This window comes from Haematobia irritans, chromosome 2, assembly GCF_050003625.1.
Source record: "Haematobia irritans isolate KBUSLIRL chromosome 2, ASM5000362v1, whole genome shotgun sequence".
NCBI lineage: Eukaryota > Metazoa > Arthropoda > Insecta > Diptera > Muscidae > Haematobia > Haematobia irritans.
The window spans coordinates 93,355,491-93,372,355 of NC_134398.1; the positions used below are offsets into that span (position 1 = coordinate 93,355,491).

General features: G+C 37.8%; 3 long non-coding RNA genes across 4 annotated transcripts in view; all 3 read left to right on the forward strand.

Moving 5' to 3' along the window:
* The first annotated feature begins 3,855 nt into the window (after window positions 1-3,855).
* Window positions 3,856-16,865, forward strand: part of LOC142223325 (uncharacterized) — a 238,076-nt gene continuing 225,066 nt past the window's right edge. Inside the window, exons 1-2 of one of the 2 annotated variants that reach the window (XR_012718682.1) lie at window positions 3,856-4,549; window positions 5,410-5,600. This is a non-coding gene — a long non-coding RNA (uncharacterized LOC142223325). Of the gene's footprint in view, window positions 4,550-5,409; window positions 5,601-16,865 lie in introns of those variants that run through there. The other variant, XR_012718681.1, reaches the window with a different exon arrangement.
* LOC142223318 (uncharacterized) lies at window positions 4,595-5,110 on the forward strand. Its single transcript, XR_012718675.1, has 2 exons — window positions 4,595-4,860; window positions 4,928-5,110. It is a non-coding gene; the product is annotated as an uncharacterized LOC142223318 (long non-coding RNA).
* Window positions 7,074-7,616, forward strand: LOC142223319 (uncharacterized). The gene is made up of 2 exons (XR_012718676.1): window positions 7,074-7,175; window positions 7,254-7,616. It is a non-coding gene; the product is annotated as an uncharacterized LOC142223319 (long non-coding RNA).

Here is a 16,865-nt window from a genome sequence, read left to right on the forward strand (position 1 = left end):
TGAGGAGACGTTGGAGGTACTTTTGGACACACACTTCCCTGGAAATCAGACGGTTGAACCATGTTCCGGCGGTGTAACAGAGGCTCAGCGATCATTTCCTATCGAGGAAATTGTGTCGGAATCTAGAATAAAATGGGCTTTAAATAGCTTTGGACCATTCAAATCCCCCGGACCTGATGGAATTACTCCGGCGGAGTTACAGGCAGTGGCTGAAAGAATTATCCCCTGGTTGACGGTGATATATAAACAATGTGTAAACTTAGCATATATTCCAGAAAAGTGGAGGGAAACAAAAGTCGTCTTCATACCTAAAGCAGGAAAAGCCTCTCACTCGAGTGCGAAGGATTTCCGACCAATCAGCTTATCCTCATTCCTACTTAAGACCCTGGAGAGGATGATAGACATGTATCTTAGAACTAGCGTGGATTCAGGTTTGCTCTCGAAACGACAGCATGCATACTCGAAGGGCAGGTCTACTGAGACCGCATTGCATGAACTGGTCAGCTTTATTGAAAGCTCACTATCTGTCAAAGAATACACAATCGTGGCGTTTCTAGACATCGAAGGGGCGTTCAATAATGTCCATCCGAGCTCGGTATTAAATGGACTGAAAACTCTGAATGTTGATCCAGGTATACTTAGGCTGTTAGACGAACTTCTAATGAAGAGACGTATTTCAGCCACACTAGGGCAAGCAAACATACAAAGGTATGTGAACAGAGGCACACCCCAAGGAGGAGTTCTATCACCTCTTCTTTGGAATGTTGCTATAAACAACCTTTTGTTTTCTCTAGAAAAAGAAAGGATAAAAGTAGTGGCATACGCAGATGATGTGGCGCTAGCAGTCAGGGGAAAATTCCCATCCACAATCAGAGATATTATACAGAGAGCTCTCCGGATGACTGAGAAATGGGCGAAAGATAATGGTCTTGGTGTAAATCCAGCAAAGACAGAAATAGTCATGTACTGCAAAGATCGCAAAACTCCCACGGTTAGGCCCATTTCCTTAGGGGGTACTGAAATTTCCTTTGGTGAGTGTGCAAAATACCTTGGCGTTATTTTGGACAGGAAGCTGAATTTTAGGCTTAATATTGAAGAGAGGGCGAGAAAAGCCACGGTAGCTTTGTACTCGTGCAAAAAGGCAATAGGGAAAAAGTGGGGACTAAGACCAAAAATTGTGCATTGGCTATACACGGCAGTGGTTAGACCTATAATGCTATATGGTGTTGTAGTCTGGTGGCCGGCACTTCAGAAACCGACTTGTTTAGATAAAGTTCAGCGTATGGCGAGCTTATGTATCTCAGGCGCATTTAGTAAGACAGGAACAGACTCCCTTAATGTCATGCTACATCTATTGCCTTTAGACATTTTGGCCAAACAGTCAGCTGCAACAACGGCTGTGCGGTTGCGCGAGCTATCGCTATGGTCGGAAAAAATGTACGGTCATAGTTCGGTCCTCAAAGTAATGCCAGATGTGCCTAACGTAGTGGATTACACCCTGGCAAAACCACTTTTCGACAAAAAGTTTGAAACTCTAATTCCCAACAGTGAGGCGTGGTGTACACAGACCCCGGGGAATAAAAGATATATAGATTTCTATACTGATGGCTCCAAATTGAATGGACAAGTGGGGTTCGGAGTATATTCTAAAGATCTGGAAATTCGAATAGCGAAAAGATTACCTAATCACTGTAGTGTTTTTCAGGCTGAAATATTGGCAATAAGAGAGGTGGTGAATTGGCTGAGAAGTAATGTTCCAACAAATATTGGCATTAATATATACTCAGACAGTCAACCTGCAATAAAATCCTTGGACTCTGTGTTCCTTAACTCAAAAACGGCCATAGACTGCCGCAAATCTCTCAACGAGATGGCTGAGCAGTACAATATTCACCTAATATGGGTGCCTGGTCATAGGAACATACCGGGGAACTGTGAAGCAGATGTGTTAGCAAGGCTAGGAACTACCTTACATATTCCAGGGGAACTAGAATCTGTTGGTATGCCTCTGGCCACCTGCAAGCTCTTACTGCGTGAGAAGGCTGTTATGATGGCCAATATTCGATGGGAAAATTGCAAGGGTTGTAACGACACCAAGCAAATATGGCCCCATTTAAACTTAAACCGCACACTAGATATGCTAGTGTTCTCAAGGCGTCAGATAGCACTCCTAATATCTGCTATAACGGGTCGCTGCCTGATAGGCGAATTTGCAAAAACTATAGGTGCGAAGTATAATGACTATTGTATAAGCTGTCATGACGTGGAGGAAAAGGAATCAATTAAACACCTCTTGTGTGAGTGTCCTGCTTTTTGTGTAAGGCGTAAGCGAATTTTAGGAGCATATAGCTTTAGATTACTGGCTGACATGGAAAACGTTAACTTAAGCAGTTTGTTAATGTTTTTGGAGCAATCTGGTTGGTTCCACAAAAGTAAATAATAGAGAAGGTTCAGTGGTTAAGACTAGAAGTGCCCATATGTAATAGGTACTTTTAGTTAAATGTGGTATCACAATGGACTGAATAGTCTAAGTGAGCCTGAAATTTAATCGGGCTGCCACTTTAACCTAACCTAACCTAACCCAGGGATGCTAACTTATTTATGCGAAATAATATGTCTGCCTATTTTTTCGTGCGAAAAATCCAGGGTTGTATAAATATGTGTGTTAAAAATGCTCAAAGCAAAGATTTCGCATTTATTCCGCTCTAAGGGTAGGTACTATGTTCGGTTTTCGAGTTGAAAACCACTTTATTTTCGCGATTACTTTTCCTTAAATAATCAAAATTATAAATGAAAACAAAGTTATTACTGTAAAGTCTTGCCGAAAACTAATGGAACAAGAAACTACGCATCAATTGAGTTAATTTGTCTGCTTTATATTGAACTGTTTTAATAAAGTAACCACGAAAATTTCAACGCGAAAAGCGAACATAGTACTTACCTTAACGTTTTTTGTATGGAGTATAACAGTTTTTCGTGCGAAAACGTGATCTTAGTACTAGGCTTAAACGAGGATTTTTACCGAAATCCTCCTAGATCTCAGTAGATTTGCAATAGGCAAATATCAGCTCAAGGCATATTAATTAAAGGTAAAGTCACGAGCAAGCGTGTGTACCCCCCCATGATATTAATAATGTCAAACTAAAATGGCAGATCACTCAAGTTTTGTTTGTATGTGTAGTGTTGTTGTGTTTGTGTATGTGTAGTGTTGTTGTATTGTTGAATGCATATATAAAACATCAACATTGTTGAATACTAAACGTAAACAAAGCCTTTGACAAGATGAATGTCGATATTAGTCACCTGATTGCATGACTTTACCTCTTTAATATGCCTTGATATCAGCTGGCTCGTAGAGGATTTCAACAAAAACTCTTTCAAATCCCCTATACTGCCTTGTACAACTGTGGTTTTAGTACTCAAAATGCACTTTTTGCAACCCTGCCCCAATTTTCCTTGTAGATGAATGTGTGTGCGTGTACACATACGGGTTTGTGTTTGTATTGATATATTTACAAACAGCTGTTAAATCCTCAAATCTGCGAAATCTCGTTATTTTGCCAGTCCGAACACTTGAGATTTTTAAAGAGATTTTGGTTCTAAATAGCGAGATTTCGTGTCTAGTGCGAACGTACTATAAGGCCTTGTTATGCATCTAAAAATGTAGCGTAGTCGTAGCGTAACGGCAACGTATGATTTTTTTGCGATTAGCCTAATTGAAAAAAACGTAGCATATGATCGGCAAGCTAAAGGTAGAATTATATACCATCCCAGCCAACATTTTTTGAATTTGGGGGCGCTTCTGAGAATCCCCACTACGTCGAAAACAGTCGTATACGATATTCATAACTTCTCGGAAAAGCGCCGTCAATATTGAGAAGTTGTACCACGCCAAGTTACTACAAAAAAGTATCGCATGAGTGCAATTATTAGGTGCCGTCCTGGATACATTTAGAAGGACGCCAATAAGAGCCCCTTCAAACAATCAGACAAAGTGCATTTTAAGATAGTTGTAAAAGAATCATTGTGGTCAAGTAAAACACGATTGTTTAGATGTTTATTATTTTATTAAACATTTATAAATTCTCATAAATATAACATTTATACGTGTATCACCCCTGCCAACATTTTTTGAATTTGGGGGCGCTTCTGAGAATCCCCACTACGTCGAAAACAATCATATACGACATCAAAAACTCGTCGGAAAAGCGCCGTCACTATTGAGAAGTTGTACCACGCCAAGTTACTACGAAAAAGTTTCTCATCAGTGCAATTATTAGGTGCCTATTTAGATCAATTTCGAAGGACGCTAAAGTTCCGTTTCATCTTCATCGCTACCACAGACTCGTAAGTGACAATGCAACAATCGCCAACTGTGATAGTATTTTGCCATCACTATTCGCATGAAAGTATTTTGCCATCACTATTGTTACAAGAGCCATTTTATATTTTGTGAAACACCAAGCATAACTAGCTTCTTATAATTTATTTAAATAAAAACGATAATGAAGTGCTGAAAACATAGTTATTTCGCTTAAAATTGTAAAAGGTATATTGGTGAACAATTTTTGACTTTCCAAATGGAATAAAGTGATCCCTGCCAGCATTTCAAAGTTCCATTTCATCTTCATCGCTACCACAGACTCGTAAATGTCACTACAACCATCCTACTGTGATGGGGGGGCAGCATATCATAAAGTACAAAATGTACTTCATACATGTATTTTGCCATCACTACTTTTACAAAAGCCATTTTATTTTTTGTGAAACGCCAAGCGCAACCAGCTTGTTATATTTTATTTAAATAAAAACGAAAATAAAGTTCTGAAAACATAGATTTTACGCTTAAAATTGTGAAAGGTATATTGGTGAACAATTTTTGATTTTCCAAATGGAATAAAGTGATTGTTTTTCAAATATTTTACAGACACGCTGCCTCCATCGAATAAAAACACTGGCTGATAGACGCTGCAACATGTAACTCGCTACTTGTAACTCTACCTCATCATTAATGCAAAAAATTATGTTAAATGTGATGTGATAGTGGTATAAATGTTATATTTTTAAGAATTTGTAAATAATTAATCAAATTATTAAATATCTAAACAAACGTGTTTTACTCGACCACAATGATTCTTTTACCACTATCTTAAAATGTGCTTTTTCTGATTGTTTGGAGGGTCTCTTATTGGCGTCGTTCTAAATTGATCTATAAAGGCACCTAATAATTGCACTCATGCGAAACCTTTTTGTAGTAACTTGGCGTGGTACAACTTCTCAATAGTGACGGCGCTTTTCCGACGAGTTTTTGATATCGTATATGATTGTTTTCAACGTACTGGGGATTCTCAGAAGCGCCCCCAAATTCAAAAAATGTTGGCAGGGATAGTTTTTCAAATATTTTTCCAGACACGCTGCCTCCATTGGGAATATAAGCACTGGCTGATAGACGCTACAACATTTAACTTGCAATTTGTAACTCAACATCAATCTTTTATTAATGCATATTGAAATATGTTAAATGAGTTGTGGTAGTCGTATAAATGTTATATTTATGAGAATTTATAAATGTTTAATAAAATTAATAAACATCTAAACAATCGTGTTTTACTTGACCACAATGATTCTTTTACAACTATCTTAAAATTCACTTTCTCTGATTTTTTGAAGGGGCTCTTATTGGCGTCCTTCTAAATATATCCAGAAGGGCACCTAATAATCGCACTAATGCAAAACTTTTTTGTAGTAACTTGGCGTGGTACAACTTCTCAATAGTGACGGCGCTTTTCCCAAGGAGTTTTGGATATCATATACGACTGTTTTCGACGTAGTGGTGATTCTCAGAAGCGCCCCCAAATTCAATAAATGTTGGCAGGGTTGATTTGTTTAAAATTCAAAATGAACTGGAGTGATATAGAAGTGAATCTAAATTTGTGGAGACTATATAGAAAAAATAAGAAGTGTAAAACTCGTCGAAAAAGCAGGTGGTCTGTTCGCCCAATCAATATAGAGATTGGAATAAAAGTGGTTACCATAAAAAGGTGTTCCAGAATATCAAACTACATGATGATGAACATTTCTTCAAACATACTCGTACAAGTAAAGAAGTCCTCTGCAAAACATACAATAGTTTAAAGACACATGGTGCAAATGAAAACAATTCCTACCAGGAATTTGCACGTCTTCCGCAATTCTTTTCCAGGCTGTTGCTTTTTCGGGTATATTTATTATAAATGCATTCATGCGACTGCACGCATAATATCAATTTCTTTTCATCTCTTCAACCGAACACAGCACAGTTTGTTATGTGCGTGTATACTCCACCGTTCAATATGGCCGTCCGACTAGCTACGGCGGTCTCTTTGGGCGAAGTCATCAACCCGCCAACATTGAACACACCTCACAAACATTGAAAGAGGGAATTTACAAAAACAAACCGTACTGACACTGGGGAAAACCTATATAGAACCCTTGATGTTGGGCCCCTCGCTTTCCCACCCAACCTAGGTCCAAAACTGTCCTCTCCAAAATTATTGGACCCCCGAATCCCACACACTGAAGTCACACACTTACCTCATTTCCTTGCCCCCTTCATTACACAGATTACCAATACATATTATTTCAATTCACAAACCGGGACCAGTTAACATTTATTATATAAAAAAATATGAAGTTCCTAATATTTCACGGTCTTTTTTTCTTAAATAAATATTAAATTAAAATATCTTTCTATAATTTTAACTTTTGGCCCAATTACCCAGGATTTCCAGGTCCAGAACCTTGCTTAAAACGCCAATCTTCAGCGCCACTCAACCACTGTACCTATCTATTGAAAGAGCTCTCTTAATAGACGTGACCCGCGGCGTGACCAATACCAAAATCAAATACAAGGACCCTGAAACCTTCTTACCCTCAGCCTATTTACTCAACAAAGATATTTTTCCCCTTACAAACCCACTGTTACTAACAATATTTCACCTAGAATTTCTTAAGATTTAACATGATTAATATTATTTTGTTCTACTCTCTCTATATATAAATATCTGCCTTTTTTTACTTATTCTTATTTTATCTATATGGTTTATCTATAAATTAATACTAATGAATTTATCTCTTTCGAGGTTTTCAAACTATAAACTTTGTTGCATGTACATGGACAGACATCACACAAATTGGTGAGATATAATTCGATTACCTGGAATATTCCTCGATCTCTTTGAATTGATTTCTCTTGATTTATTTTTTTTTTCAAGATTCATGGATTTACACCATCCACAACTTTATGTAGCCGCAAATCCAGTTTTTCGGAGGAGAACTCCCAGAACACGCATAAAAACTTAGATTTTACCACGCACAATTTTAGCGGTGTACACTTTATGAGGCATGGGATTTCAAAACGTATCGTACCATCCAACACAGGAATATCAGGAAAATTTCTCACTGGCCCTAGCGTACAATCCACAAAAGGCCAGTGCTGATCTCACCAATCACCAAAAAAAATCGATTGTACACGGAGAAAGCAAACACACACAGGTCATGATTTTACCACATCGATACTTAACAACACTACTTACTCTACTGTATAATAACACAATAAACTTTGAAATACAAAACAATTAATCTTGTAATCTCTGATAAGTTAGATTCAATTTCTTTTCACTGCTCTCCACTTGCATGTACTTGTTCGACTGCTAATGTCTGTTTACTCTCTCCCATGGTTTATATATAATCCATTTTCCTCCCGCCAAATTTTCCTCCGACTCCATTTTCTTAGCCCTGTCTGTCACTTCTATTCAAACATCTTTTCGCGGGTTTTCCCAATTCAGAATTGGCAACCCTCATTGTGAATGACTTTTTGCCATATCCACGATGTGCCTCAAAATTTTGAACTAACGGTTGAGAACTTATCGTACAATTCTTCTCCAACTTGCTGGAGAACGCGATTTTCTGAATAATTATTCAACTCGAATTTTAAGGCTATCCTTTGGAAACATGTTTGAAAGCGTATTGTATTTAAGCACATCCCCAATACTTGTGTCTATTGGGCTTGCTCAAAAAAATCATTGTTGATACTAGAAATTACAGTAAATTCTGAGACTGGATTCCCTCACCGTATCCCATGTTTGTTTGAATTCATGTTGAATATAACAATGACTCCAGTACGCCTGCCACTTACATCAACACGCCAGCGTATCTACATACGTACACCATTAGGTTTGCCGGCTGAAGCCAACATCATTCGTCATTTCCCCTACCAAATTGCCAAACATCAGCAGCCATTTCTATCTGATTACAGAAAATATTTTCTTTTGGGTACCAACGAAAATTTATTTTCCCCATCACATGCCCGCACAATCCAATAGCCACTGCCACAGAAAATTGTCTGCCTACTTATGAACACGCCGTTCAACCGAAAATAACTATTTGTAACTCCCGCCCTCAGTCGTTCGCCCAACGCCGGCCGCCCTTGGAATCACCTGCTACAAGTTGTATGTGCTAATTAACTATATTTTCACTAAACACCTTCTTCCCTCTTCTTTCAATTGATGACGCTTGTTTTTTGATCAGCTGATATGACAACGACACGCCAACTTTTGTTTTTTCTGAATACACGACACGTCTACGTTGTGGAAACGTTGGGTAATCGTTTGTATGGGCTGTCGTATATCAAAAACAAACAGCTGACACGCCACGCTACGCTTACGTCCCGTTTTTTGAATGCGTAAGCAAGCCTTTATGCGCTTTACAGACTATCAGTTATTCCGGACGACAGTGCTCGTGTCGAACATATCCCATATATTGTTCACATTATAAGTTAAGTCCGAAGGCATAATCGATACTGCTACATGTTTATGAGATCGATAACACAATTACCGATTATTTAGTTATCGCCCATAAGTCGTATTGATTCGACACACTGTAAGATTCTTTACAAACACCGACATTCCGTCCGGAATAACTGATAGTCTGTAAAGCACAGTAGGTGCCTTTTTAGATCAATTTAGAACGACGCCAATAAGAGCCCCTGCAAACTATCAGAAAAAGTGCACTTTAATACTACGTTCGCACTAGACACGAAATCTCGCTATTTAGAACCAAAATCTCTTTACAAATCTAAAGTGTTCGGACTGGCAAAATAACGGGGTTTCGTAGATTTGAGGATTTAACAGCTGTTTGTAAATATATCAATACAAACGCAAACCCGTATGTGTACACGCACACACACATTCATCTACAAGGAAAATTGGGGCAGGGTTACAAAAAGCACATTTTTAGTACTAAAACCACAGTTGTACAAGGCAGTATAGGGGATTTTAAAAGAGATTTTGTTGAAATCCTCTACGAGCAAGATGATATTTGCCTATTGCAAATCTACTGAGATCTAGGAGGATTTCGTGTCTAGTGCGAACGTAGAATAAATGTAATATTTATAAGAATTTATAAATGTTTAATCAAATTAACAAACATTTAAACAATCGTGTTTTACTTGACCACAATGATTCTTTTACAACTATCTTAAAAATCAATTTTTCTAATAATTTGAAGGGGCTCTTATTGGCATCGTTCTAAATTTATCTAAAAAGTCACCAAATAATTGGACTCATGCGATATTTTTTTGTAGTAACTTGGCGTGGTACAATTTCTCAATAGTGACGGCGCTTTTCCGATGTCGTATTCGATTGTTTTCGACGTGGTGGGGATTCTCAGAAGTGCCGTCAAATTCAAAAAATGTTCGCAGGGAAGATACATATTGCAGCATCTATCAGCCGTTTGTTTATTCTCGATGGAGGCAGCGTGTCTAGAAAAATATCTGAAAACACAATCACTTTATTCCATTTGGAAAGTCGAAAATTGTTCACCATATACCTTTCACAATTTTAAGGCCGGTATGCACCTCTAGCGAAAAATTTCATTCCCATAAGAAATGCATTGTTATTTATGCTAACGAAATTTTCGGTAGCGTTCAATTTCGTAAGCTGGCACGCACCTCTAATGAAAATAACAGGGTTGTCAAAAGCATATTTTGGCAGCAAACATTTAATTTATTACAATCATTGTGTGCGTAAAAGTTTTAAAAGGTCTGTAAATAATAAACAATTTATTTGAGGAATATTTGGAATATATATTAACAATTTTTAAAAGCGATTAGCTGGTTTAAAATTTGTGTACACAGCCCTGTTTTTTCATTTCATTTATTTAGACTTAAATAAATTTTTGCTACCGAAAATTTCGCTAGAGGTGCATACCGGCCTTTCAGCGTAATAACTATATTTTCAGCACTTTATTTTCGTTTTTATTTAAATAAATTATAATAAGCTAGTTGCGCTTGGCGTTTCACAAAATATAAAATGGCCCTTCTAGCAATAGTGATGGCGAAATACTTTCATGTACATTTTGTACTTTTTGATATGCTTCCCCATCACAGTTGGCGATTGTTGTAGTGACAGTTACGAGTCTGTGGTAGCGATGAGGATGAAATAGAACTTTGAAATGCTGGCAGGGCAAGAACAGGTAGAAAAAGGTTAATTTTTTACACTTAAGGTGAGTATTAAGTTCGAGTTTAGCCGCTAAAATCGCTAAAGTGAAAACTAAATCAGAAAGAAAAATGCATGAAATTATACATATTTGTTGCAAATTTTATTATAACTTGATGGGGAAAACCCCAAAGCAAATTTTCACAAAGTTTGTGTTCCTTAAAATGGATTATTAAAGAAAAGTAATCGTGAAAAAATGACGTTTTTAGCGGCTAAACTCGAACTTACAGCCTATTTCTGCTATCCGAATTCTAGTCTTCGTTCGCATTCAAAACGAAAAACAGCTGATTTTGGTTTCTCTAAGGGGTATCTAAACAAAAATCGAAACGAAAGTCAATGCGAACGAAGACGTAACGTAAGCTCTAAAATTGGGTTTCTCTAACTCGATTCGTTCGCATTTTGACGAACCACTCACTTGGTAAAGACCTTTCGTTTTGTGGAAAAAGGCATTTATAAATAGGAAAAACTTAATAATTGATAAATTGATTAAAGCTTTTATTGTAAATATGTGATAAAAGTTAATTAAATCGATCTATTTTTTCTTTATAACCGCCATAGAGACCGTTTAAGGGAAAGTCTAACACGAGCAATCACACACATTTCGAATGAAACACTCATTAAAAGGACAACTTAACTGTAATTATTGTAGAAATATGGAAATACAAATCCTTATCTCTCTACGCGGGCTAATTTGTTAAAAAAATTATTGAGCTAAACCAAATATCAAAAGCGGGAAATGTTTGCCAAATGAACGGCGATGCCAGATTGAATATTATGGAAAATCATTTTTAAAATGTATGGGCTTTTTTCAGGAAATTGAAATAATTGAGATCTGGTAATGCTAGCATTTGACAGTAACGTAAGTCATGCGAACGAACAAAAGGAAGTTAGAGAAACCCAAATCTAGACGAAAGTGAGCGACTGCCGTTCGTTCGCAATTGCTTTCGTTCGGATATCAGAAATAGGCTGTTAATACCCACCTTTAAGGTGGTTTAAGGTGAGTATTAAGTTCGAGTTTAGCCGCTAAAGTGAAAACTAAATCAGTAAAAAAAGGCATATAATTATACATATTTGTAGCAAATTTTATTATAACTTGATGGGGAATAGCCCAAAGCAAATTTTTACAAAGTTTGTTTTCCTTAAAATGGATTATTAAAGAAAAGTAACCGTGAAAAATTGACGATTTTAGCGGCTAAACTTGAACTTAATACCCACCTTTAGCCGCTAAAATCGTAATTTTTTCACGATTACTTTCCTTTAATAATTCATTTTAAGGAATACAAACTGTAAAAATTTGCTTTGGGCTATTTCCCATCAAGTTATAATGAAATCTGCAACAAATATGTATAATGTTAAGGCTTTTTTTTTACTGATTTAGTTTTCACTTTAAGGTGGGTACTAAGTTCGAGTTTAGCCGCTAAAATCGTTAAAGTGAAAACTAAATCAGCAAGAAAAAGGCAAAAAATTATACATATTTGTTGCAAATATTTTTATAACTTGATGGGAAAAAGCCCAAAGCAAATTTTCACAAAGTTTGTATTCCTTAAAATAGATTATTAAAGAAAAGTAATCGTGAAAAAATGACGGTTTTAGCTGCTAAACTCGAACTTAATACCCACCTTTAGTGAACAAATGACGATTTTAGCGGCTAAACTCGAACTTAATACCCACCTTTAAAATTAATTTCATGAATAATATTAATTTCTCATAGTCAATTTTAACCGAAAATAAAACAATATTTTTATTGAAATGAATTTTCACGTTATTCAAAATTTTCTCTCTCTTTCAATCGATGACGCTTGTTTTTTGTTCAACTGATACGAAAACGAGACATAATTTTTGGTTTCTTTCTGAATCTTATGAAACGATTACGTTTTGCTAACGTTTGGTAATCGTAGACGTTTTAAGGCCTGGTTATGCATCCAAAAATGGGTCGTTAGCGTAGAGTGGCGTGTCAGCTGTTTGTTTTTGATATACGACAGCCCATACAAACGATTAGCTAACGTTTGCACAACGTAAGCGTGTTGTAAGATACAGAAAAAACAAAAATTTACGTGTCGTATCAGCTGATCAAAAAACAAGCGTCATCGATGAAAAATGCTCAACTTCTGTTGACGGTAGACTACTTGGCGCTGGTCGCTACTCGCTTTGTGCTTGAACAAAAAAAATAAAATAAAAACACGTAAAAACAGTTACAACTAACTAAGTTATAAAGGAGATAAGTGCAGTGCTTTTGTTATTGTTTTGGATAAACAGATAACTAGGATTGGAGTGAAAATTACATTTTGAGTTTTTTTTATTAAATGCCATAATGGAGGGCGAAGATCCGCCTCCAAGGCTTGATCCAAAAAAGAGAAATGAGCCCCCCATAAATCGTGAAAATAAAAAATTCAAAACCATTCAACCAAACCCTCTAGTAAATGAAAAATATGTGCCTTTTTTAAGAAAAGAAGACAAAACTTCTATAACAAATGAAAACCAAACAAAAGTAAACAAACCAAGCAGTGTAAACTCGGGTGAAACTCATGAAGAAGATGAGCATTATTATAATTTCTATAAGAACAAACAAATACTTTATCCACAAAACCATACAGGCCCCTTTTATGTGCTTGTGTCCTCAGAAGTGCCAGTTTCTACAAGAAGGAAAAACTCAGAATTACATTTGTATGTCAAACTGAAAAGAGCTAATATAAATGAAAAATTCATATCAAAAAATATTGCTTATAATACCTTCCGCCTATCTTTCAACGATTCAAACTCGGCAAACAAATTTGTTCTTAATGAAAATCTTGAATCCCTGGGTCTAAAAGCTTTCATTCCTGACCGTTTTTTACAGAAATTTTATATAATCAAATATGTGCCAACTCAATTCACTGGTGAAGAAATTGTTAATGAAATTGTGATCAATCCAGAAAATAAATTCGATACAGTATCAATCGAGAGATTTAAAATCAAAAATGAGAATGGTAGGTATGTACCATCAGAAATAATTAAAATTGGCTTGATATCGGATACTCTTGTAAAGGAGATTTATATCTTTAACACCATCACTGCAACCGAGTTATACGTTCCGCAAGTACGGCTGTGCAAAAACTGCGGTAGGTTAGGCCACATTGCGAAAAGATGTCGCTCAAGGAAACGTTGTTTACTTTGCGGTCAAAACATTATTTGCCCATACAGCTGCTTAGACGTCAAATGAGCTTTCAATAAAGCTGACTAGTTCATGTAGTGCGGTCTCAGTAGACCTGCCCTTCGAGTATGCATGCTGTCGTTTCGAGAACAAACTTGAATCGATGCTAGTTCTAAGATAAATATCTATCATCCTCTCCAGAGTCTTAAGTAGGAATGAGGATAAGCTGATTGGTCGGAAATCCTTCGCCCTCGAGTGAGAGGCTTTTCCCGCTTTAGGTATGAAAACGACTTTTGTTTCCCTCCACTTTCCTGGGATATATGATAAGTTGATACATCCTTTATATATCACCGACAACCAGGGGATAATTTTGTCAGTTACAGCTTGTAACTCCGCCGGAGTAATTCCATCAGGTCCAGGGAATTTGAATGGTCCAAAGCTATTTAGCGCCCATCTTATTCTAGTTTCCGATACAATTTCCTCGACAGGAAACGACCGCTGGGCAACTGTGGCACCGCCAGTACATGGTTCAACCGTCTGATTTCCAGGAAAATGTGTGTCCAATAGTACCTCCAGCGTCTCCTCACTGGACGTTGTCCAATTGCCCTCCGATGTTTTAATGAAACCTGGAGCGGAGTTGGTGGATGCTAGAACCTTCCGTAGTCTGGAAGCCTCGGACGTATTCTCAATACTGCTGCAGTAATCATTCCAAGAGTTATGCTGAGCCTTTCTCAGTTCTCGCTTGTATCCTCTCAGATTCTTCTTGTAAGCGTCCCAGTCCTCAGGGGCTCTGGTGGACTTTGCCTTGTTAAAGAGCTTCCTGCAGGATTTCCTCATATTACTTAATTCCGTAGACCACCATGGTGGTCGATGTTTCCCCCTTGGCTTTCCTCTAGGGCATGCAGCTTTCAGTGAGATGTTGAAGGCCTTAGTAATCCGCTCCACTGCGTGTTCGATATCTTGCACATTTCTCATATTTGTCTCTGTTATTTCCGGTATCATCATATTGAACGATTCCCTATACCTATTCCAGTCAGCTTTCCTAACATTTGGCGGAAATATGATCTTGGTGATATGAACATCAAATTTGAAACTGATGTAGCGATGATCTGAGAAGCTGTGTTCACTTAAAACCTTCCACTCAGATATCATTTCATTCAGTTCTTGCGAGACCAAGGTGATGTCCAAAACCTCTTGCCTGTTTTTAGTGACAAAGGTTGGGACATCTCCCTTGTTGCAAACTACCAGATTAGTACGCAAAATAAACTCTATTAGCGACTCTCCCCTTGCATTAGTATCACTACTTCCCCATATACTATGATGTGCATTCGCATCGCATCCCATAATGAGTTTCGTCTTTGTTTTCAGTGACTCCTCCACTAAGGTCTTAACGGCATATGGAGGCATCTCCCTGTCATGTCCCATGTAGACCGAAGATACCCAATATTTGCATTTGGCTATTTCTAAACTTGCAACGACAGTGTCTGTATTGCACATTGAAGGAAGCAGAAACAAATTGAGCTCGTTTTTAGCAATTATACAGGCTCGATTTACATCATTACCAGTATACTGCAATAGTTTGAACCCCGGAGTACTTAATTCACATATTTTGGTTTTATAAACATATGGTTCTTGAATAAGAACTATATCTATGTCCCCTTTCATCAGAAGAACTTTTAAGGCAGCACATGCAGCCTTACAATGATGGAGATTTATCTGGAGGATCCGTAGGACCATCGAGATTTTCAACAACCGTCACATCAACCGCTTCAATCGAGTCATCAAGAATGTCCTCTTCAGAGATATCGGTGACTCTCGCAATAACCATAGGTTCAACTTTGGTGAGTTCTGAGGCAGTAGAAGCCTCCTCACGCATACGGTATCTATCCATGTCTTCAAATGTCTTGGTATCCCCCTCGACTTCGCAAGAGGATCCGCTTACTTCTGATTCAGACAGAGGCTTGTCCATTTCTGAATCCTTTAGCTGATCGTTTTTATACACCTTCATTTGGATATAATGAAAGCCATAACATACACGGCCCTGGGACTTTGCTAGATGTGGCAAAGACTGAGTGTTCAATATAAACACTGCATGCCGTCTTGGCCCATCCACTTCATCCAAACGGCCAACCTTCCAATCAGCTGTTGGAAGATCTGGATTGCATTGTTTCAGTCTATTTAAAATAGATTCAGGGTCAGGAGGGTTTGCAGGTATCCACGCATGTGCTCTTGGTCTAGCCGGTATGTCTTTCTTCTCGACTAACTCTAGAGCAGCTCCTTCCCAAACTTCACCAATTAATATCAGAGCAGCTTTAAAACATTCTATAGACCTCTGGTCCTCAAATGCGACTAGCTTAAATCGTCCTTGATACCAACCAGCCTCTTGGTGTCGAGGATCTGGGCCGGGAAACTTTTCCAGCACCTGTGAGTAGACGCCAGACAAAGCATTCTCAATTTCCCCCCATTTCTGCTTTGGAACCATACCGTCCAATGCTCCTTTATTTATGATAGCCATCACAAGGCTGTCTTTAGCAACTGAGGCAAACGATCGTTGATCCCTTTTGGAGGATGGCAGCTCATCCGGTAATCGTTCCCTTTTTCCAGCCTCAAGAATTCCTCGAGCCCATTTTAAGGAATCGCTTTGTTTAGCCGACAACGTGCTTGAGTCGACTGATCCTAATTTCTTTAGGATAAACAAAGCATTTCTGCGTTCTTTGAATCTCTTTCGTGAGGGATTACCTCCTTTTGATGCCGTTACCTTGGAAAAGGTCCGACTTGTCAAATTGTCGCCACCTGTCGACCCGTCTACAGGTCGACTAATTGGGCCTAACTCTTGGTCATTGCCCAAATTTATAACTTCAGTCGATACCCGTCCACTGGGCCCTGAAGTTAGCAACCCAGTGGATGTCTTTGAATTTCTCTGCATGGTGGCCTAATATCCCACCACACTTGAAATTCGTAGTAGGTACTTATTACGATGATTTTATCCGCTATTAAAAAACACGTCCGTTCCGTTCGACGGTTGAAATAATCTGTACATCTGAATGATTGTTGGATTAATAACCAAACAAGATGAGTATACTTTTCATACTGATTTATTCACAAAAATGTTCTTTCTTATATACACTTACAAACTAAACTGCCTGTGCTTTAAACCAACTGATCGTCGCACACAGCTATCTCTTATATATTTTGTTACA